Raw genomic sequence first — 25,309 nt, 5'->3', positions numbered from 1 at the left:
CAGTCCTATTCTGCTGAAGGAATTAAGATCCTTCCTATCAGAAGGATGTTGTGAAACTTGAAAAGGTTCAGAATGTTGCCAGGGTGGGAGGGGTTGATCCACAGGGACAGGCTGAAGAGGTTGGGGATCTTTCCCCTGGAGCATTAAGGCTGAGGGGTGACCTTATGGGCTGGAGGGTACAGGTTCGGGGTTAAAGGGGAAAGATATAAAAGGAGCCTAAGGGGCAACTTTTACACGCAGAGGTTGGTGCATGTATGGAATGACTTGCCAGAGGCAGTGCTGGAGGATGGTACAATGACAACATTTAAAAGGCATCTGGATTGGTATATGAATAAGAAGGGTTTAGAGGGATTTGGGCCAGGTGCTGTCAAATGAGACTAGATTAAGCTACAATATCTGGTCGGCATGGACGAGTTGGACAGAAGGGTCTGTTTCTGTGCTGTACATCTCTATGACTCTAAGATAATAATAGCTAATATTGAACAAATCATGGATTCTCTGTACAACATTCGTTGAACTCATCAGGCCTTTGTGACAATAAGTGTCCAAATTGGAGAATGGAGAAATTCAGCTGCCTTGAGAAATTCATCACGTTGACTTGACAGGTCATGAAAGTATGCTTGAGTGAGTCCTGTGTGGTAAGTCTTCTAACCCATTCCCAATCACTAACAGAGTTAAACAGGACCAGTTGCTCGCACTCAACCTCTTTCTCCTATTTTGGGAACATAGAATAATCAGAATATGAGAGCAGGAATAGGCCTTTCAGCCCCTTGAGCCTGTTCCACCATACACAAGATCATTGCTGATTTGTCATCTAACTCCATCTACCTGCCTTTCCTCCATATCCCTTTATACATAAGCTTACAAAACAAACTATCTATCTTAGATTTAAAACTAAACAACTGATCTAGCATCAAATTCCATTTGTGGACTGAGTTGCCAAACATTCAACCCCCTTTGAGTGTAAAAGTGCTTCCAAATATCTCTCCTGGTCTTAATTTTTACACAATGCCGCACAGTTCCAGAATCACTAACTAGTGGTAATAGTTATCTGTATTAATCCGTTTTTCTTGTTAATATCTTGAAGACTTCGGTCAGGTGACCCCTTAACCTTCTGAATTCTGGAGAAATTGATGTAATTATTATATTCCCTCCTCATAACTTAATCCCTGAAGTCCAGTTGCCATTCTTGTACACTGGTGGTGTACTCCCTCCAAGACAATCTATTCATCCTAAGGTGTGGTGTCCAGATCTGTTCACAATACTTTGATGGAATCTATCCAGGGTTTGTATAACTGCAACATAACATCTGCAACCCTGTACTCCAGTCCTCTAGATTTCAAGGACAGCATTCCCTTAGTTTTACTGACTATTTGCTGCCCATGTTCAAGGAATTTTAAAGATCTGCGCACCTAAACCCCTATGTTGCTTTCAACATGTGTTGTATTTACCTTTGTACCAAATAGAAAGAACCCCGATCTATCTTTTTGTGGACCAAAATAAATAACCTCATTTTCACATTGAAATCCATCTGCCACAGTTTTGTCCATTCAGCAAGTCTATTATACCCCTTTGTAATTGTATGCTACCCGCTGCCCACTCTCTACAATGCTGCCTAACTTTGTGTCATCAGCAAATCTGGATTCATGATATTTTAAGCCTTTATTCAAGTTGTTAAATTATGTAAATCATTGAGGCCCTAACACAGATCTTTATGGGACACCATTGGTCATGTCCTGCCAATCTGTGTATCTTTTCATTATCCTTACTTTCTGTCACCTATTACTCAACCAAATTTTTCAGTTGTGTCAGTAATTTGCCCTCAATTCTGTGGGTATCTACTCTAGGTAACAGTCTCTTATGTGGGACTTTATCAAATGCCTTCTGGAAGTCCATAGGCATCCCTTAGTCAACTCTTCCAAAAATTGAATGAGGTTCATCAAGCATACCATACTCTAAGTGAAGCCATGCTTGGTCCCCATGATTAACTGAAAATTTTTGAGGTGTTCAGTTACTCCATCCTTGATTATAGATGCCAACGATTTCCCTCCCACACATGTTGGACTAACTGGCCTGCAGCTCTTTGGTTTTCCTCTTCCGTCCCTCTCAAAAATGGACTGACATATTTTCCAAGCCAGTGGATCAACTCCTGAATCTGAGGAAATGTGCAACCTACAGTTATGGCATCTGCAATCTGCCCCCCTACTTCCTTTAACACCCTCAGACAGAAATAGTTAGGTCCTGAGGATTTGTCTCTCTCCTAGGTCCATTAACTTCCTGATTACTTATGCTTGACTTATGTTAATTTTATTCAGACCCTGTCCCCAATCCACTATTAAATTCCTGAGGGCTCTCAGGCAGCTAACCACCCTTTCCACTGTAAAGATTGAGACAAAGTAATTAGTCAATTTATCTGCCATTGTCCCATACTCATTGAGATCGCTTTTTGTAGTTCATATAAGCTGCTTTGTGTCTCTTTGCTGATCTTTGTATTTTTCCCATTCAGCAAGATCTGAGCTTTTTTTTGGCATTTTTGTAAGGCCTTTCAGATATTTCTTTCATTGCCCATGGCTGTTTTGTTTCCTGTGAAGTGGAGCTTTTCCCTCTCAGGGGTATAAACTCATTTTGTGTTGTGTAAAATGTTTCTTTAAACACCTTCCACTGTTCTGTAGTTGTTTTACCCATGAGCAGATTTTCCTAGTTTACCACGGACAGTCTCTGTCTCATCTCATTAAAGTCAGCCTTACCTAAATCTAAAATTCTAATAGCTGATTAATGCTTGAAAGCTTCATTGAATTCAATCATGTTATGATCACCATTTGATAAATGTTCATGCACTTGGCTCGTTATTAAATTCAATATTGCTTGTCCCCTTGTTGCATCCAGGACATATTGTTGTAGGAAATTATCCCAGATGCACTTCAGAAATTCATCACCTTTCTAACATGTGCTTGTTTACTCCTGCCAATCTATGTTAAAGTTAAAATCCCCTATTAATACTATCCTTGACTTTGGTACACACTTTTCTAATTTCTGCAATCCAGCACTTCACAACTTTTTTTTTAGATTAGATTAGATTACTTACAGTGTGGAAACAGGCCCTTCGGCCCAACAAGTCCACACTGACCCGCCGAAGCGCAACCCACCCATACCCCTACATATACCCCTTACCTAACACTATGGGCAATTTAGCATGGCCAATTCACCTGAATCGCACATCTTTGGAATGTGGGAGGAAACCGGAGCACCCAGAGGAAACCCACGCAGACACGGGGAGAACGTGCAATCTCCACACAGTCAGTCGCCTGAGTCGGGAATTGAACCTGGGTCTCTGGCGCTGTGAGGCAGCAGTGCTAACCACTGTGCCACCGTGCCGCCCAACTGTTACTGAAAGATCTGGACACAACACCCATTCCAGTTTTAGGGCTTTTACTGTTCCTCAGTTCCACCCACATGAGCTCCACTGAATGTTTTCCCTGCATTATATCCTCCCTCACCACTGAAGTAATTTTATTTCTAATTAAAAGTAATTTGGATGAGTACATGAATAGGAAGGGTTTGGAAGGATTTGGGCCATGTGCTGGCAGGTGGGACTACATTGGGTTGGGATATCTGGTTGGCATTGACGAGTTGGACCGAAGGATCTGTTTCCGTGCTGTACATCTCTATAACTCTATGACTCTATAATCAATAACACTACTCCACCTCCTCTGTCACTTTCCTTACCCATCCTGTAAATGTTATTAACCTGGTGTATTTCGTTCCCAATACAATCATTCTACTACCATATCTCTGTAATGGCTAGTAAACCATAATTTCCAGTTTCAACTTGTGCCTGAAATTTATTTGATTTATCCTCTACACTCTGTGCATTCCTATATAGGATTTTTATTTGGGACATACACTGTAACCTATCCTTTAGCACTGATAATATATTCACCTGTTTATCATTTCTCTCTTTTCGTTTTGTCAATATACTTCTAATAGTTTCACCATTTCCTGGCAAAGCTGAAGTAGGATTCCTGATTGCTTATTTATTTTCTGTACTGTAATTTGTTTCCTTATTGACTTCTCCCAGGCCCTACCCCTATTTACTAATTTAAAGTCCTTGTGATCACCCTATTTTGCCTTTCATTGTGATCATGGTCCCTGATTGGTTCAATTGCAGCCCATCCCAATGATACAGTTTCCTTGTGTTCGAACACTGATAGCAAAGTCCTACAAAATGGGACTCCTCTTACCCATCACTCCTTTGGCAATGTGTTTACTTCCCTAATATTCTTATCTCTTTGTCAATTTGCACGTGGCTGAGGTAATAATCCAGAGATTATCACCCCTTGAGGTCCATTTCTTTAATTTTGTTTCTAATTCCTGATAATCCCCACACAGGAACTCTTGCCTGCTCTTGCCAATGTTGTTGGTCTCAACATGGGTGACAACAAATGGATCCGTCCCCTCCCACAACAGTATCATTTCAAGCTGGTTCAAGATGGCCCTTACCTTAGCACCTGACAGGCAATACACCATGCAAACCTCTCCATCTTGCTTGCAAAGGGTGTTATCTGCACCCCTAATTATAGAATCCTCTACCATTATCACTTTTTGTTTGGTTCCCATTGCTTGTGCCCAGAATGCTCACCAATCCCTTCCATAATGGTGATCCTGGTAAAAAATCAAATATTATGTGGATAGGAAGGTGCTCAATCTGAAATGATTCCAGCTAAAGGTCAAGGACAGATTCCACAACTTCCAGTTTGCTAATGACAGTGCAGATCCTACAGGGCTGGACATGTAATGTCACATGGACCTGTTCTCTGATGCGTTTGGTGCCCTCTGATCATCATCCATGCTGTACATCTCTATGACTCTATCTGGCAGGTGGGACTAGATTGGGTTGGGATATCTGATCGGCATGGATGGGTTGGACCGAAGGGTCTGTTTCCATGCTGTACATCTCTATGACACTATGACTCTATAAAGAAAAATGAATAATGGACCAGCCTGCTCCAGGAGACTTCCATTCTGAACCCAAGGTCCATGCTCAGTACCTGTCACCAGTAGATACATTCACTTATCTAGGTAGCATAGTCTCTTGAGGTGTCTTAATGACCATGGGACACATGCGATACTTGCCAGGGCAAGTGTAGCCTTCAGCAAACATTGAAAATTAATCAGAGAGTAAACAGTAGCAATGCTAGCCTATCATACTGAAAGTCTGTGGTGCAATAATCTTTCCCTTTCTGCTCTATGTGTGAGACACATAGACTGGGTACCAGTGTCATACCAAGATACTGGTTTAGCTGCCTATGGAAGCTTTTCGAGTTCAGATGGCAGGACAAAATGGCAGATACTGAGGTGCTGTCTGAAGCTAGCCTAACAAACATTCGAGCCATGTTGAGAGGGTCTCAAATGTGCCAAGCTGGTCCTGGAGCAAGATGGTCTTGACATTCCAATGTGTTGTCCCAGTGAAGTGTAACAAAGGCAAACATCACTGAAAAAAGCAGGCTTAGGACAGGGACCGCCTTAACAAATGTGGTTTAAGTTGCTTAATAATTGTATCGTGCTGCAGGATGCAATATAGAAGAGAACCATTTTGGAATATTAAATACATAGTAGTTCCTTTACTATAGTGCAAGTACAAACAGCAGAGAAATTAAAGAAAAAAAACAGAGATTAAAAATACAGTTTTCCTCACTGTTTGAGCAGTGAACTGTTTCAAATAACAATGAGCTTCTTCTGTGAATCTCCAACACAATGGGGCCTCAATAATGACATGATGATGTGACTCACACAAGTGAAGCAATGACATGAGATGCAATCAGAAAGAAGAGGCTCATAAAATGGGGAATGGAAGTTTAAATGAGGAGGGGGGGCGAAAATAAAAGCAACTTTAATGTAAAAGGGGGAGGTTTAAAACAAGGACTCCCTGCATATACCCTCAGAACCATGCTAAATAATCCAGATGATAAACATGGACATCTTCATCTCAAAAGACAAAGACAAAATTTAAGACTGGAATCGATAGATTTTTGAGGGAAAGGAATCAAGGGGATCAGAGTGAAAAGTTGGGTTGATGCAAAAGTTCAGTGACTATCTTCTTGAATGGTGGAATAGAGTCTGATGGATCAGGTGGCTAGCTCCTGCTTCCATTTTCTATTGTTGTTTGTCTTTGGAACTGAATAATGTGGCAGTGCTTATCACTGGGTAAATATAGGCATCGATGTGGTACATATGAGACTAGTTACATAGATCCAGGCAAATTGTCTTCTCTGCAAAATATAGCGACTAGTAGAAAGTGTGGATTGCTGGAGATCAGAGTCAAGATTAGAGTGGCACTGGAAAAGCACAGCAGGTCAGGCAGCATCTGAGGAGCAGGAGAATTGATGTTTCAATCATAAGTCCTTCATCAGGAATCTAATCTGTCGAATCTCCTTCTCCTCGGATGCTGCCTGACTGGTTGCGCTTTTCCAGCGCCACACATTTCGACTGCAAAATACAGCCGAGAGTGTAGTACTGGAAAAGCATAGCAGGTCAGGCAGCATCCGAGGAACAGGCGAATCGATTTTTCGAGCAATTGTCCTTCATCAGGAATGAGGCTGGGTGTGGAGAGATATCTCTCCTGCTGTGCTTTTCCAATACCACACACTCCACTCTAATCTCCAGCATCTGCAGTACTCACTTTCGTCCTGTAAAATATGCATTTAGACTGTTGCATTTTTGAATGAATCCAGCATCTTTGAACTTTTAGTGAACCACTTTATTGAATTCAGCATTACAGTTGACCTTGATGAGGTGAGCACGCATGACTTCAGTGTCATTAGCTCCATCGTGTAACCAATCAGCTACTCTACAGAGAAACAAGCTTCATTTCGCAAACAAACCACTCCCTTTGAAAAAGAATCCAGAGGACTGCTTAGACAGATCCTCTGATCACTTTGGACACCAAGCTCCACATTATTGACCAAACAACTGGCAAGCCTAGCATTTATTACCGAATAATAATGCTGTGACACTCGTTCTATCTGTCACGGGCCTTAATTATGTGTTCATTATTAATTATTTGTACTATCCATTGAGCCAGTTAACTCCAAGAGGATAAAAAATTGAGAGAAGACAATATTGTAAAAGGGGATTATTTTTGCTGTTCAGAATTTTGCAACAGACTCGGATACTTTCAAATTTCAAAGAGCCGGACCTATTTTAATGCAGAGCTCTCTCATTTCACACAAATGCTTCAACTCAATTTTGTCTCCAAAGGACATATTCTATCGCACGAGGAAAATGTTTGCAGCCTTTGATTTGTCTGTCCTTCATTTAAGTGTGAGGTTGCCAACAAATTAATGCCAACTCTGTCAATTTTGACAGCCTATTTGTCATGTGGCTCTATAGACATGCTGAGAAATACAGACACTTGCAACTTACTTTAATCAAAGCTTGAATTTACAATCAACAACGATACACTTGTTTATAAATCAAACACTTCTTGTCTTTATATGTTCGCACAATCAGGTACAATCGTATCTACTGTGCCAGAACATGAAGGAAATAAAAGCTGCATTTATATAGCAACATATATCAAGGCCTAATGATCTACCAGAACTCTACAGGCTAATTGTATGAATTTGAACGTCAGCATGTCAAATGCTTTAATTTAATATTTTGATTAGATTCCCTACAGTGTAGAAACAGGCCCATTTAATATGAAACATTGGTCAAATGACACCCAATTAACTACTATTAGTTGTTATAAAAACACATTTTAGATTACTTACAGTGTGGAAACAGGCCCTTCGGCCCAACAAGTCCACACCGACCCGCCGAAGCGCAACCCACCCATACCCCTAACCTAACACTATGGGCAATTTAGCATGGCCAATTCACCTGACCCACACATCTTTGGACTGTGGGAGGAAACCCACGCAGACACGGGGAGAACATGCAAACTCCACACAGTCAGTCGCCTGAGTCGGGAAATGAACCTGGGTCTCAGGCACTGTGAGGCAGCAGTGCTAACCACTGTGCCACCGTGCCGCCCACATTTTATTCACTATTGTTCTTCAGGGAATGACACAACCATCCTTATCTGATCTATATGGGACTCCCTAACCCTAATCCAAACCTAAACCTCATCTGAACTTTAACCCTAATCCTAACCCTAACCCTAATATTAAAAGCAACCCTGACCCATCCTTACCTGATCTAGCCTACGTGGGTCTTCAATCCTAATCCAAACCCAAAACCAACCCAAACTCTAACGCTAACCCTAATATTAACATCAACCCTAACCCTTCCTTACTCGGTTTGGCCGACATGGGACTCCTTAATCCTATCACTGAACCTAACCCTAACTCCAACCCCAACTCTAACTCGAACCCTAACCGTAACCCTAACTCTAACCCTAACCCAAACCCTAACCCAAGCCCTAACCTTAACTCAAACACTAATCCTAACCTGAACCCTAAAGCGAACTCTAACCCTAACCCAAACCCTAACATGAACCCTAACCCTAGCCCAAACATGAACCCTAATCCTGATTTGAATCCTAACCCGAACCCTAACATTAACTGAACCGAAAACCTCACTTGAATCCTAAACCAAACCCTAATCTTAACCTGAACACAAACCCTCACACTAACCTGAACCCTAGCACGAACCCAAACCCTAATTCGAACCCTAACCTGAACCCTAGTCGAAATCCAGAAAACTATACAAGCCCTAACCTTAACCCGATGCATAACCCTAACTCAGACCATAACACTAACCTGAACCTTAACCCTAACTCGAACTTTAATCTTATCCTGAACCCTAACCCTAAACTTAACCATAACCCAATTCCTAATCCTGACTCTAACCTGAACCCAAAGCCTAACCCTGACCCTAACCCTAACCACAGCAATGTGCTTGACTCCTAACTGCTCTCTGGGTAATTTGGGAATAGGAAGTAAATGTTGACATGGTTGGTGTTGTAGAAACTTCGAGTATAATTTTATTAGGGCCTGAATGATATCAGCTCCAGCGAGCTTTCAAACAGAATGGAGTGAGACGACTAATATGGTCGATTTCAACTTTGGGAACTACTCACTGCATCTTAATACAACTGCTGGGAGTTGAAGAGAGAGTGTCGCTCAGCAACAGTGAGTTGTCTATTTGAAGGATTATCGCTTGTTAACTACACATCTCATCTTATAAATATTCAGCTTTCTATCTTAGCAAACATGCCGAGCAAACCGGATGTGGAGAATACTTGGCATGGAAGTCAGGGCGAGTGCCTGGTGATTGCTGCTGACTGAGAATGGTCTTCATGTTGCTCAGCACCAAACAGCATGATCCAGTCACCAGTAACACGCACCTCTCGTCCATGGTGTCTGACATTGAGGAACCCTTAAGCATCTCCATTGCAGTCTGCTTTGGAAGTACAGACCTGCAAGGTGCATTAGCAACCCGTACTGAAAAGCTGCTGCAGGGAGACACTGGGCACACGGTCAGACATCCAGCTCATAAGTTGGACAAGCGAGCATCTCAGTGCTGCTCACTTGCTGCCTTAACACTCACACTCACTCATGCTCACGGCATCCATGCCTTGCCTTGCCTGTTAGCACTTTGGCACTTCAGACAGAGCTGAAGGCTATCGGCACAATCTGTGTTGATGTGCTCTTTAGCACAGACACATATACAGGCTGCTTGTCAGTAGACATCTGTCTGGTGGGTGAGTGTAGGAGTTGGCATCTTGCTTTACAGCACACTGAATTGTCAATCTGATGGGTTTATTTTGTGCTAGCTGCCTGTATAGCCAACACACTGCACATTTATTCAACTGAATGCCAAGTTGGAAAATGGCTTGGGTCTAGTCCTCAGTCCAGTCAATGAAGGAGGTATTATTAATCAAGAGTTCCAAGTACCATCAGTCACTGCCACAAACCACACAAAATCCAGCAACTTGGTCAAAGTCAGTCATCCATTCAGGCTGCTCACAATCAAAGGAGCTGTCCCAGTGCACAGTGGGGAGTGGGTAATGGTCAGTTGTCTAAGGCCATCAGCATCAGTGAAAGGAATCAGATAACATCATTCGGGGAGCTGCAACCATAGTGATTAGGAGTCTGGTCTACCTGGTCTAGGTGCTGCTCTCTGAAGCCAGTCAGGGTTCCTAAGCGAATACACTACTGGGGGCCCATGCTTCAATTGGGGAGGAGGGTATAAGGATGGGGCTGTGGGGGCAAAGAGGATGGTAGGATGTCACAACGGGTGTAGAGTCACATCTTGGAGGGGAAGCAATGGCATGTGTTAAGATGAGGACAACCACAGTGATGGGTGCAACTCAAAAGGTGGAATGGTATCGGAAAGCCTACTGGAGTGGGGACTATGGGCAGTGATCACCACCATGACCTCCATAGGAGAACATAGCGGGCCAGGGTGGGGACCAACAGGTGCGATGCTGGTGTTCAGGAGGAAGGGAGGACAGTTAGAAGATGGGTGGGTGGGAATGGGCTGTCAAAGCAGAGCAATATAAAAGGGGTCTTGGGGGGTACCTGACAACCAGAGGAGCTGCAAAAGGAGGGGAATATCTCTTCATCATCTGTCATGTAAGTATAATGATGGATTCTACAGAATTCAGTGATAAGCTGGATGATGATGTGGGTCGGAAATGGAAAGGGCATATTGCTAAAGATTTTGTTTCCAATTTCAGTCTCAGGATCTGGTTATTGCTGGCAGGGATGGCATTTATTGTCCACCATTAGTTACGTTGAGGTGGAGTTGGAGGGCTTCCTTTTTGATGGTGAAGGTGTTCCTACAATATCAATTTGTCTCTGTGTTCCACTTGGAGCAATGCTTCATAGCCAGGCTGACATTGAGATGGCATCCAGAAATTCTTGGAGGGCACTTGTTGAATTTGGTGTCCTCACCCAAGATCTGGCCTGGGGTATCTGCGTTCCCCAAGCTGATGTACTGTGATGCCACCTCTAGTAGGTAGAGATTCAGACTCGCAAACCTTATGTAACTGTTCGTGGGACTCCCATAGAGTGACACTCCTGAAGAAACCTAGATGCATTAGTGATTTCACCAGGAGCCAGGAGGCTGCACGAGCACTGATCAAGAATTTAGCTGGCCATCCCAACAAAGGCAAAAGTGAGGACTGCAGATGCTGGAGATTAGAGTCGAGAGTGTGGTGCTGGAAAAGCACAGCAGGTCAGGCAGTATCCAAGGAACAGCCAAGTTGATACTTTGGGCAAGAGCCCTTCATCAGGAATCACTGATTCACATTGACTCTCCTGTTCCTCGGATGCTGCCTGACCTGCTGTGCTTTTCCAGCACCACAATCTCGATCCCAACTCAAGGCCCTCCCCGATTACTGGGGACAGTTGAGTCATGGTGAACCATATGAATTCATGGAACTGTTCAAAAGTGAAGAAAAATAAATGTATGTGGCTCTTCAGAATGTCCCAACATTGTATTTCTTAAAGAAAATCAAGACATTTTAAAATGTAATAACTGTTGTCATAGCGAATAGGCACCATAGTGTCAGAGGGTCATCGGGCTGCTCTCATTAGGGAGAGATGACTGGGGGTAAGTTTAACCTGAGGGTCATGATGCCTCAAACAAGGGGTAAGGTTGAGAAGGCAGGACCTTCATGTTGACCGTCAGCCAGTTGTAGGATCTGAACCCATACCTTTGGTGTCACACTACTTCACAAACCAGCAACTGAGTTAACATCTATTGTAATATAGGATGCATTGTGCCCATTGTTTTGCACAGATACCTTATACAACATAATAAATGAACACATCATTTGTTATTTCTTGCTACAGTCTGAGAGATAAATACTTACCAAGCAGAACTAGCTTGCTCTCCTTTGATATTGTGACATGAAACCACTTACATGCAACTGAGAAGGCATCCGATGCATTAATTAGTTTAATTTTTAAAAAATTTATTCATGGGATATGGGCATCGGAGGCTGAGCCAGCACTTATTGCTCATCCCTAGCTCCCCTCTAACCAAATTGCTTGCGTGGTCATTTCAAAGGGCAGTTAAGAGTCAGCTGTGTGTAGGGAGCCTCGTATAGGCCAGACTGGGGTAAGGACAGCAAATTTTTTCCCTCTAATACATTGTGAAAACAAATGGATATTTAGATCAATCATCATCATCTTTAGGTTGGCTTTTAAATGCAGAGGTTTTTTTTAAAACTTAAGTTGAAAATTCATCAGCTGCCACCAGGGGACATGAAAACCTACACACAGCACCTTGATCTGGGACTCTGATTTGCAGGCGCAGTGACATAACCACTGCCTCCACACACCCCTAGCCCAGTGTAAAAGTGGCAATGAAAGTGCAATTCTCCTTCACTACTGCACAGGTTTGGAGAATCAACTGGATTTTCTGTTCAAATTTCTGTTAGGAAAATCAGAGAACGTTTTGGCCATTCAGCCCATTAATCCTACCCTGCCAATTGTGCCTAATCAAATATTTCAATGGTTTTTATCCATTCCCACCCCATAACCTTGTTGTCATTGTTAATGAGAAATCTATCACTTTCTCTGCACGAACATGTTAAAAAGGAATAATTGAAATTACAACAATAGGAACAGAGGAACTAAGACCAAGAACAGGAGCCTGTTCCATCAGTCAGTATAATCAGGACTGAACCTCTATTTCAACATTACATTTCTGCTCTGTCTCCACACCTCTTGGTATCCTTAACGCTGAAAATTTAACAATCTCTTTCTTTTGTTTACTGAGTGACTCAATGTCCAAAATTTTCTGTTATCATACTGAGCCCGCTGAAGAGTATCAATTTAGTTCCATTATTTTTTAAACATAATTCACAGCATGTGGACATCATTTGCCCAGAAGGGCAATTAAAAGCCAACCACAGATTCACCACTTTCTGGGAGAAGAAATTCTTCCTTAACACTTTAGTGAATTTGCGAGCCCATTTTCTGAGAATATATTCCTTCCATCTGAGACGCTCCCACAAAGGGATACAAATTCTCCACATCTACTCTGTCACGTCCTCTGAGAATCTCCTACATTTCAATCAGGTCATCTCTCATTCTTCTAAATTCCAGTGAGTATAGACCCAAGTACACGCCCAAGCGACTCAACCTCTCAATGGCCTAGTGATGTTACTGCTGCTTTGTTAATTCAGGGACCCAAGTATTGGTCTGGTAACTTGGGTTTGAATCCCACCTTGCAGATGGTAGAAATTGAATGTAATAAAAAAAATCTGGAGTTTGAGTCTAATGACGGCCACAAATTGATTGTTGGAAAAGCCCATCTGGTTCACTAATGCCCTTTAGGTAAGGAAATTGCCATCTTGGGCAATTCTATCAAAACCTCCCTACTTTTATACTCCACTTACTTTGAAATAAAGACCAACACTCAATTTGTCTTCCCTATAACTCAGTGAATTTGGACATCCCATGATTCAAGATTCACCAAGACAGCAGATTTTTGAAAAATCTTATAGCAGTTTTATTTTTATTGTATGGACGCATTTCTTACTAGAGTTTTGTTTTGCAGAGGGCAACTGTCTGTGTGGGGTTTGCACATTCTCCCAGTGTCTGCGTGGGTTTCCTCCGGGTGCTCCCGTTTCCTCCCACAGTCTAAAGATGTGCAGGTTAGGTGAATTGGCCACGCTAAATTGCCTGTTGTGTTAGGTGAAGGGGTAAATGCAGGAGAATGGGTCTGGGTGGGTTGGTCTTTGGAGGGTCAGTGTGGACTTGTTGGGCCGAAGGGCCTGTTTCCACACTGTAAATAATCTAATCTACCTAGGTTTTAACACAACCAGTTGAGTTGATTGTGTTGTTGTAGGTGTCATGTTCCGGTTAGGCTAGACCAGGTAAGGACAGCAGATTTCATGACATGTTTGAATAGTACTTGAATTTTATTTTAGATTTATTTAATTCATTAACTGAACTTAACTGCCTCAGTTACGATAGTGATATGATAATTCATATCGCCCAGTCCTTATAGTCAGGTCGGTGGATTACTGTTGCAGTGATGTGGCCACAATGCTGGCAGTCTCCTTTTCAATAAAGTCCGAAGGTAAAATAAACAGAGCCATGGATGCTGCAGAACTGAAACAAACAAAAGCAGAAATGGCTGGAGAAATCCAGCAGGTCTGGAAGCATCTATAGAGAGAAAATAGAGCCAACAGTTTTGAGTCCAGTGACCCTACAGTGATCAGAAGTAAATTCAATTCTGAGGTAAATTTGCTAGACACCAACTTCGGTGATGCAGACAATTTGGATAATAATACTGAAAGTAAGACCTTACTTTCATTTGTTCCATCTCCTACGGTCCCACAGATGCGGGACCTTAAATTAGCTTGTTGGTTGTGCAGTAATTTTGAACATCTTAAGGATGTGAAAGGGGCTGTATAAATGTATGTAATCTCTTTCATTCTTGTTTTCAGTCCGAAAGATGCAAGTTGAAGTATCCGATAGTGTAATCAGCTTTTTTATATCTTCCACTGACACATTTCAAGGATAGTGTTACTTTCTGTGATTTCGCAGAGAGTGCAACAAGAGGTCAGTTCTGTTTATTCATTATTTTCATCTTAACCTCATTGTGAAAACATAAACTAGGAAAGGCAAAAAAAAACTAAGTTATCACGGTTTGATTTTATTAAAAGCTGCTTCAGAACTATTTAATCATTCCGTTGCCTGAAATGATGCGGGTGGTTAGTGAGAAGTGATTAAATGTTATTAATACCTATTGATGTGAACCATTGGATGAAATAGAATGGTTCAACTACTAATAACCTTTTGTATAAATCATGCCATGTCAGCTTCAGAAATCATGCCTGAAAATAACACAATACTCATTTAAGCTTCAAGCTTCCCACACAGTGTTAGTAGAGATGCTTCACCTTGTCACCCTGGAATAAACAGCCACAAGCACACAATATGCCGTAAGATTATATATCCCATTAATATTGTCCAATACAGCCCCTCAGCACAATATTCACTAATAGATTACAGTCCTCAGGTAACATACTGTACAATTTTATATCTCTGAGTATAACATCCTGCAACATATCACACTCTAAAACTGTTCATGGTAATGAAGGAGTTTGATAGCATAGATAGGAAGACACTGTCTCCAGTGGCACAAAAATCTATAACAAGTGAAAAGTCATTTGAAATAATTGGTGAAGGACTGGTGGAAGGAGTTGGATTCAGGGAAAAAAAAACGCTTTTTATGTAGTGAGACATTAAACTGTCTGAGATGGTTGGAGATGTAGATTCAGTAGTAACTTTCAAAAGTCAACTGGATGCATCATTGATTTGATATAAAAATATTCTGGGCTCTGATGAAAGAACAGGAATGTGGGACAAGTTGAAGCTCTCTTTCAAAGAGTCAGCACCATTCTGATGGGCTGAATGGTCTCCTGCATTGCATTGCTAACAAATAAACTGCAACTCAGTGCAAAGTAAAATACTTAGTAGTATGTCTGTAAGATTATATTCTTTGACATTTCAGCTTTATATATTTTCGACTTAAAATGAAGAGGATCTGCAATGCGTAACATGTAACCTTATTTTGTATATTTTACACTATACCATAATTATTGCAATGTCTAACTTTTAACTTTGCTTATTTCTTTCTACCTTGTTCTTAAGATTCTGTACCTAGGTACATGTACCAAAGATGGTATCTTGTGTGGTGACATTATACACTTTTCACTGTACTCCTCTCCTTTTGTGTTTGCATATACATGACAATAAAGTCAAATCAAAAATCATTGTGTATGTGCCAAATTTTCTTAGCCTTCTGAGGAGTTAGAGGTGTCAGTGTGTTTTCTGGACTGTGGTGGTACAGAATAAACCTTTCATTTAGACTAGATTACATTACTTACAGTGTGGAAACAGGCCCTTCAGCCCAACAAGTCCACACCGACCCTCCAAAGACCAACCCACCCAGACAGACCTATTCCCCTACATTTACCCCTTCACCAACACTATGGGCAATTTAGCCTGGCCAATTCACCTAACCGGCACCTGTTTGGACTGTGGGAAGAAACCGGAGCACCCGAAGGAAACCCACATAGACATGGGGAGAATGTGCAAACTGTACACAGACAGTTGCCCAAGGCAGGAATTGAACCCGGGTCCCCTGGCACTGTGAGGCAGTAGTGCTAACCACTGTGCCTAGGTACAGTGCCACCATGCCGCCCATGCTATTTCCTTCTAGCAACTTGAAGCTCTTGACCATCTCCACCTCAACACCATCGATACACCATGTCCACCAGTTCTCTTCCTGAAGTTAATGATCAGCTCTTTCATTTTACTGGCATTGAAGGAGAGATTGTTGTCTTTGCACTAAGCTGTCTAACTCTTCCCTGTGCTCTGTCTTGTTGTTGTTTGAGATCTGACCCACTGAGGCGGTGTCATCAGCAAAATTTTAAATGGAGTTAGAGCAACATTTGGTCACACAGTCGCGAAAGTATGAGTATCGTAAAGGGATGAGTACACAGCCTTGCGGGGTACCGGTGTTGAGGTTTATTATGGAGGAGTGGTTGTCACCTATCCTTACTGATTGTGCTCTGTGGATCAGAAAGTCAAGGATCCAGTTGCAGAGGGGAGCGCAGAGTCCTCAATCTCGGAGATTGGAATGGAATTTTGTTGGAATTAAGATGTTGAAGACGCAGCTAATGTCAATAAATAGGAGTCTGATGTAGATGTCCTTGTTATCCAGATGTTCCAGGGTTGAGTGCAGAGCCAAGGAGATGGCATCTGCCATGGACCTGTGGGGATGGAGGTGAATTGCAGTGGATCAAGGCAATCTGGGAGGCTGGAGCTGATGTGTGCTTCACTAACCTCTCAAAGTGCTTCATCACGATAAATGTCAGAGTCATCGAGCAGTAGCCATTAAGGCACATTGCCTGATTTTTCTTTGATACCAGAATGATAGTGGTCTTGAAGTAGATGAGAGCTCACATCATAGCAAGGTGAGGTTAAAGATCCTTGCAGATACTCCCACCAGCTGGTCCACACAGGCTCTGAATGTATGGCCAGGGACTCCATCCAGGCCAATCGCTTTCTGTCGGTTCACTCTTGAGAAGGCCGATCCTATGTCTGTGGCAGTCAGGTGGGGACAGGTGAACTTGGGGCTATCGGGGCAGGTGACACTATTTCACTGGCCTACTATTCAAAATAAGCATAGAATGCATTGAGCTCACTGAGCAGGGGTGCATTGCTACCAGTGAACTGCTTAACTTCGCTTTGTAGCCCGTTATATGGTGTGAGCCTTGCCACAGTTGACATGTGTTTGTATAGTGAGTCTCAGACTCTAGTTTAGTCTTTTGGCATCCCTGATAGCTTTGTGAAGGTCGTGCCTAAATTTCCTGTATAAGTCAGGGTCACCCCGACTTGCATGCCTCAGACCTGGATTTCTGTGAGGAATGGATCTCGGTTTATCCATGGTTTCCATTTGGGAAACACTCAGATTAACTTTGTTGGCTCACAGTCCTCTATACACTTACTGATGAAGTCTGTAACAGTCATGGCATACTGATTTAGATTAGCCACTGAGTTCTTGAATAAGGATCAGTCCACTGACACCAAGCAGTTATGTTGGAGCTCGGCTGTTACCTCAAACTAGTACTGCATAACTTTCTGTACCAGATCTGTACAGAGCTCACCATTAACTACATAGTATTTATTTATGCTTCACACTTTTCAGTATGCAACTGAAATCATTCACTATTTACTCAAATGGAATCTGACCCTTCATTTGTTACTGTAATTTGTTTTAATGAACACCACCTACTCACTTTTGAATGCTGAATAGCACATTTTAAAAAGCAAAAGTTTCAAAACTAGCCCGCTATTTTGCTAAAAGGTCCCTGATGTACCACTTACACACAAATCTGCTATGACAGCCTCTTATGTACTGGTTAGTCGGACTCCAATCTCCCAGGTAGTCAACTTTCGGTTGGAGTCTTGATTCAGGGAACTAGGCCAATACTTTAATTATTGATTATTGTGTCAATCCTTCTGATTATTTTTTCCGATGTTATATTAAACCAAGGTCCAGCCAGTTTGATATTAAAAATCTCTCGGAACTCTTTGAAGAAATAGAGGATGATCTCTAGGTGTTTTGTCTAACATTATTGCCTGATGTAACACTTCCAATGTGACATTGTTAACTCAAAGCTGGTGCCACTATCAGCTATATAATGACTGACTGCACATAAAAGCAATTCATTGCACACAAGAGATTTCAGGATATTTCCAAGATATGTGACAAACACTATATGAATGCAAGTTATTTTTTATTCACCCCTGCACCTTATATGCTATATTTTCCTCACAGTAACCATCCATCCTATGTAATTGCACCTGACTGAAAAGAATTGGGCTCAACTGAAACTTTCTCATTGCACTTGACAGTACATTTACAAAAACACCAAAGTGAAGAGAAATAGCATTAGGTTCAGTACAACAAAAAGACAGTTAAGTGGTTGGCAAGTAGATTCTGATTGGCAGGACCATTGATATGGGGAATGTGCCAGTTATATGATGACTGACAATTCACTGTAAAATGTTGTTTAATTTTAGACTAGGCAGGTTGATTTTCATTGGCAAACGAATTGATGTGAGGAATGAACCAGAGAACAGTTTTTGGCTGTTTTGTTAAGTTGAAACAACTATAATGTGTGTGCATGTTCATGAGAATGAGAAGCAGGAAGAAGTAATTCAGCCCCTTCAGCTGGCTTCACCATTTGGTGTGATCATCTCGGCCGCAACGCCACATTTAGAGAAAAACAATTTCTTTTCAACTCTGTTTTAAATCTGTCACCCATTATCCTAAAACTATGAGCTCTCATTCCAGATTGTCCCAAATGGGGAAATACTCACTCCTCATCAACTCTGCCAATCCCCTTCAGCACCTTGTATAATTCTTTCTGTCTGAAATGAACAGGGGCTGTGTTTGAACAGATGTAGCTTCCAGTGTGTGCAAATGTGCCACATTGTAAGATCAACTGACAATCTCACAGACTCAGAGTTATAGAGATGTGCGGCATGGAAACAGACCTTTAGCTCTAGCTCGTAAATGTTGACCAGATGTTCTAATCCAATCCCAGTCCCATTTGCCAGCATTTGGCCCATATCCCTTTAAACACTTCCTATTCATACACCCATCCAGATGTTGTTCAAATGTTGTAATTATACCAGCTTCCACTGCTTCCTCCATCAGCTCATTCCATATACACACCATCCTCTGCTTCAAAAAGTTGCCTTTCAGGTCCCTTTTAAATCATTCCCCTCTCACCTTAAATCTATGCCCTCTAGTTTTGGACTCCCCCATCCCAGGGAAAGGACCTTGTCTATTTATCCTATCCATGTCTCTCATGATGTTTTAAACCTCTATAAGGTTATCTCTGAGCCTCCAATGTTCCAGGGAAAAGAGCCCCAGCCTTTTCAATCTTTGCCTATAGCTCAAATCCTACAACCTTGGCAACATCCTTGTAAATCTTTTCTGAACCCTTTCAAGTTTCACAACAGGCTTCCTACAGGAGGGAAACCAGAATGAGTTACCAATATAATTCTTATTACACTCAAGATTAGAAATTCCTGACACATCTCAATCTTGAGCTGGAATTCACCTTTGAGATGGAGTATTCAAGGGAATTTGCTTTCCAAGATGGGTTGAGTTGAGAAAGTTGACAGGGACTATTGTCTGTCATAAATGTATCTTCATTAAGCAATATACACATCAAAATTCCTATAGTTCCATGCCATATAAAATTGATCTTGAGGATCTTGTGGTGCTGTGCTAGTGTCCCCACCACTGAACTTGAAGACTTGGGTTCAAGTCTCACCAACATGAGACATATACCATCCCATATCTGAACAGGTTGATTATCAATATCAATAAGATTGGCCTAAACAATAACCTTATCAAAATAGGGCCCTCAACATTTGCTCATTCCACAAGCTTACTATTGAAATAGGGCTCATTAAAGCCATCCAACGTGACAATGGCTGTCCTGTTCAAATAATTGCTCACTGTATATCTAACTCAGGAACAGGTCACAATGTTCAATCCAGAAAGGTGCCCAGTCTACTTCAGAGTACCCTCAGGTATCTTCAAAACATGAGCACTGAGTGAAGCTAACTGTTTCATGCTGCTATTATGTAGTAGAAACATGACAGGTGTGTTTCATTAAGAAGACATGCCAAAAATACCTAGCTTTCAAATTATTTCTGTGGTGTATGAAGGTCAATGATATTGTATGTGTAGGCATGTCCTCTGATTGTTTACCACAGGCAGGTAACTGAATGCACAGCCAGCCCATGTTTGCGAAAACTTTTTTTTAAAAAATGTTCATGAACTGGACATGGTTGACTGGGTTAGCATTTATTATGCATTTCTACTCACAATCTGTAGATACTGGTGGGTGAGCTGCCTTCTTGAACTAGTGCAGGTACATTCATAATGCCGTGAGAGAGGGATTTCCAGGATTTTGACCGAGCAGCACTGAAGGAATGTTAACATATTTCCAAGTCAAGATGTTGTAAAGCTTTGAGGGCAGCTTGCAGGTGAAGATCCCATGTACCTGCTGCACTTGTCCTTCTTGGGGGACTTGGTCACAAGTTCAGAAGGTTTGTCTCTAAGGAGCATTCCTGATTTATTCCATCCTATCCCTATAAAGCCTATAGTGCTTTTTGTACACGGTACACTGATGCTACTGAGTGTTGGTAGTGAAAGGAGTGAATGGTTATGGATTTGGTGCCAAATAAGCAATGCTCCTTTGTTCTGGTTGGTGTCACGCTGCTTGGCTGTTGTTGGAAGGTCGCTTATCCAGGCAAGTTGGGTGCATTCTAACATATTCCTGATTTGTGCCTTGTAACTGATGAACGGGTATTGGCGAGGTGAATGACTTGCTGTAGGATTCTTCAGGAACAGCATGGTGACTGAGTGAGTCACAGAGCTACCTCAGAGCAATAGGGACCTGGGTTTGAACCTACCCTAGGGTGACTATCTGTGTGAGGTTGCATGTGTCTCTGTGGGTTTCCACCAGGTGCTTTGGTTTCTTCCCACAGATCAAGAAGGGGCAGGTTAGGTGGATTAGCCATGTTAACTTGTCCTGTAGTGTCCAAGGGAGGTGGGGAGGTGGGATGCACTTTGGAGAGTTGATGCAGACTTGATGGGCTGAATGGCCTCCTTCTGCCCTGCCGAGATTCTATGATGTTTTAGCTTCTGCCTGTGACCTGCTCTTGTAGCCACTGTAGTTACATGGCTCAACCAGATCTGTTTCTGGACAATCATAATCCCAAGAAGGCAATTCAGCAAGGATAATGCCATTTGAATGTCAAGGGATGATGGTTGGATTCTCTTGACATTGTCTAGCACTTGTGTGGCATGAATGTTGCTCGCCAATTGTCAACACAATGCTGGATTTGTCCAGGTCTGCTGCATTAGAAGTGGACTGTATTGTCGTCTGAGTCACGTATGGGGCTGAAAATTGTGCAATTATGAGGTAATATCCCCACTTGTAACCTTATAATGGTGTGATAGTCATTGATGAAGCAACTGAAGATGTCTGGGCCTGGGACACTAGGAGGAGAAAGTGAGGCTTGCAGATGCTGGAGATCAGAGCTGAAAATGTGTTGAGGAACTCTTGCAGAACATCTTAGAGCTGGCATGATTGAGCTCCAAACCTGTGCTCTTGTAGGTATGATTCAAAGCCCTGGAGAGATTTTCCCCTTTTCACATTGACTGTAATTTTGCCTGGGCTCCTCAATGCCATTCTTGGTCAAATGCAGCTATGATGTCAAGGAGCAGTGACTTTTACCACCTCTCTGGAGTTCAAATTGCATTAGGTGTGATTCTGAGAGAGGATTGATGAGGAAACATTGTCCAGAATGAGCTAAGAATTATGCTGATAAACATTTTAAGATGCGAAAACAGAAGTTGCTGGAAGCAGGTCTGGAAGCATTTGTGAAGATAAATCAAAGTTAACATTTTTGGAGGAGAAGGTAAGGAGTAAGGGATAAGTAGGGATAGAGCCCAAAGAGAGAGAAGAGCATGGACAGACAAAGGAGTTGATAGTGATCTGGCTGGGAGAGTGAATAGCTATTAATGGAGACTGTTAGTGGCTGACAATAGGTAGTGCATAATGGCAGACTATGGGATAACAACCTGTTGTATGAGGTATGAGGAGCCATGGAGGAGTTCAGGCCCTAAAAATATTGAGCTTGATATTGAGTCTGGAGGGCTGCAGGGTCCCCATGTAAATAATGAGGTGTTGTTTTTCCAGCTTGTGCTGAGCTTCACTGGAGCACTGCAGCAAGCCTGAGACAGAGATGTTGGCCAGGGAACAGGGTGGGGTGTTGAAATGGCAGGCAACTGGAAGCTCAGGGTCTTTTTTGTAGGTGCTCTGCAAAACAGTTATCCAAAACAGTCACTTTATTTCCCCAGTACAGAGGAGACCACATTGTGAGCATTGTGGGAAGTGCAGGTGATGTGCTGCTTCATCTGGAGGGTATGCTTTTGCCCTTGAACGCTGAGGAGGGAGTAGGTAAATGGGCAGGTGTTACACCTTCGGCAATTGAAGGGCAAGGTGCCATGGGACCGTGGGTGTCCTGAAGAGAATGGTCCCTGCGGAAGGTGGACAAGGGAGGGGAGGGGAATATGTGTCTACTTTGTGGCATCTCGCTGAAGGTGGCGAAAATGGCAGCTGATGATCTTCTGATGTTCTAATGAAGCCAATGTCAACAAGGGAGCCTCCAAAATGTGCATCTTCTTCCTCAACCAGAGTTTCTCCAGCATTATTACCAACAGGGCACTCAACTGTCTGACTCATCTCCCGCACTTCCATCCTCACCCCCTCTCTTCCCTCCCACAACAGCAATAGGGGTCCCCTTGTCCTTACTTACAATCCCACCGGCATCCACATTCAGAAGACCATCAGATACCATTTCAACCACCTCCAGTAAGATGCCACCAAATGAGAGGGCAGTCAGGAGGGAAGTGAATGAGCTTTGACTTGAGTTTTATGTATTCAAACTTTTCTGAAGCCACTGAGGCTGCTATTTGGCTGCCAACTGAGTGAGGAACTTTGGGATTTTGTACTTTGCATCTACTGTTCTAAAAAAGCAGCTAGCAGAGGAGGTAATGCCAAATGTTTACAAATTCAAGTGCCAAATGTTCACAAATTCACTGTTACATTAGGAGCTTTGATAAGTGCTGATGGGAGGACACATCTGTCCCAATTATTAGAAAAAGAATTTGCATTTATACGGTGTCTTTTCACATCTTTCAGAAGTCTCTCAAAGCACAGTGCATGAATGACTTTATTTTTAAAGCAGCAATTGTTCTGCAGGCAAATAGCAATTTGTGCACAGCAAGGCCATCAGAATGCACTGTGAGACAAGTCATATGCAGAGTCACACAGCACGGAAACAGACTCTTCGGTCCAACCACTCCATGCCGACCATATTCCCAAGCTAAACTAGCCCCACTTGCTTGCATTTGACCTTTATCACTTCAAGCCTTCCCCATTTATGTACTTATTTAAATGTCTTTTAAATGTTGCAACTGTACCCTTCCTTTGGCAGTTCATTGCACACTCTCTGTGTAAAATCATTGCCCCTCGTGTTCTTTTTTCAATCTTTCTCCTCTCACCTTAAAAATATGCCCTCCAATTTTGAACGCCCCCACCCATGGAAGAGACACTTGCCATTCAACTTATCTATACTTCTCATGACTTTATAAATCTCTATAAGGTCAACCCTCAACCTCCTATGCTACAATGGAAAAAGTCCCAGCCCAAGCACTTTCTCTTTATAACTCAAACCCTCCATTCCCAGCAACAGTTACAGTGATGTTGGCTCAGAAATAAATATTGGTCAGCGCAGCAGGAGATGAACATTCGATGCTCCTGTTTAAAAAGTACCATGAATTCTTTCATTTCAAAAGGGTAACACCTTGGTTTAATTTTTCATCTGGATGTCTGCACTTCTGACAGTACGGCAATCCCTCAGTATTGCACTAGGGATGTTAACCTCGATTGTGTGCTAATTTTTATTTCATCACTGCATGCAGCTACCAGGAAGATGGAGAAAATGCTTCAGCCCTCAAAATCTCCCTAATAAAAATGGTCAAAATTCACCTCTAACTTGTGGCAATCTCTTGCCCAGGACCACCCAAGCTAGAGTAAAAAACAGCATCTGCTAAGATGCCAATATTTCCAAGATGCCCCAACAGAACAGGATAGAGGGCATTTAGAAGGAGCATGTGATAACATGAGCATCTCCACTCACCCGTCTCACCTGTCCCATTTGTGGCAGGCTACATTGATATAGCATTAGACAGCTCAGTTACCACATTTCCAGAACGGAAGTATATCATCATCTGACCTCGAGGGACTGCTGAAGAAGTACTGCTGAAGAAGGACTTGTTTAAGTTAAATGAAGTAAGATTTGAACCGTATAACCTTAAATACTTACAGATCAGATTTCTATCACTCAATTAACATTAACACTCTACTGTGAATGGGTGGCCGCTCTGCAAAGTATTGACAGAGATGACATACATCTGTAGCCATCTGTCTCTGGAGGATTGAAATCAGAACTGCCATGAGCACCAAGTCACAAACAGATTTACCTCCATATGTGCCCTTAGAGAGAGATATGATAGGGGGGGTTAAGAGACATTTGGATAAGCACATGAATATACAAGGAATGGAGGGCCATGGCGCAAGGGCAGGCAGAAGGTATTAGTTTAATTTGGCATCATGTTCAGCACAACATCATGGGCCAAATGGTCCATTCCTGTGCTGTTTTTTATAATGTTCTAAGTTAAACACTTTTACTCACCTGTTATAAAAACAGAGTGTTGCATTTTATCTCGTAGCGTAGCAATGATGTGAATGTAGGTGAATCAGGAGACCATATAGCGAAGTGTCCACAACTTTATCCAAATTGAGATGATGGTGTTATTGGTCGCTGCAATTCCAGGGTCTCTGGGAAGGTCATTCTCACTGTTATCACCAATATGAAAGCCTGGTAGACAGGTTCACTGGGAGAGGTTAGCAATAAATGAAGAGGATGCTTGAAATCTGAACCAAAAACATAAATTGTTGGAGAAAGTCTCAGCTACTCTGGCAGCATCAGCAGAGAATGAAACAGAGTTAACATCTCGAGCCCAGTGACCCTTCTTCATTGAAGACCCTATCTCCCCACAGATGCTGCAAGACTTGCTGAGTTTCTCCAGAAATGTCTGCTGTTGTTTCACTAGGGGAGAGCTGTTTCCACCATTGTTTCTTTCTCCTTTGCGCTCTATGTGATTTTTCATA

General features: G+C 42.3%; 1 protein-coding gene across 2 annotated transcripts in view; it reads right to left on the bottom strand.

Moving 5' to 3' along the window:
• The window catches only part of LOC132823637 (cadherin-8-like), a 299,713-nt gene that overhangs the window by 235,003 nt on the left and 39,401 nt on the right, over positions 1-25,309 (bottom strand). The gene's annotated exons all lie outside the window — the stretch shown is intronic.

Source organism: Hemiscyllium ocellatum, chromosome 17 (assembly GCF_020745735.1).
Source record: "Hemiscyllium ocellatum isolate sHemOce1 chromosome 17, sHemOce1.pat.X.cur, whole genome shotgun sequence".
NCBI lineage: Eukaryota > Metazoa > Chordata > Chondrichthyes > Orectolobiformes > Hemiscylliidae > Hemiscyllium > Hemiscyllium ocellatum.
Note: the sequence above shows the minus strand (reverse complement) of the source record. Positions and strands in the feature narration are given on the sequence as shown.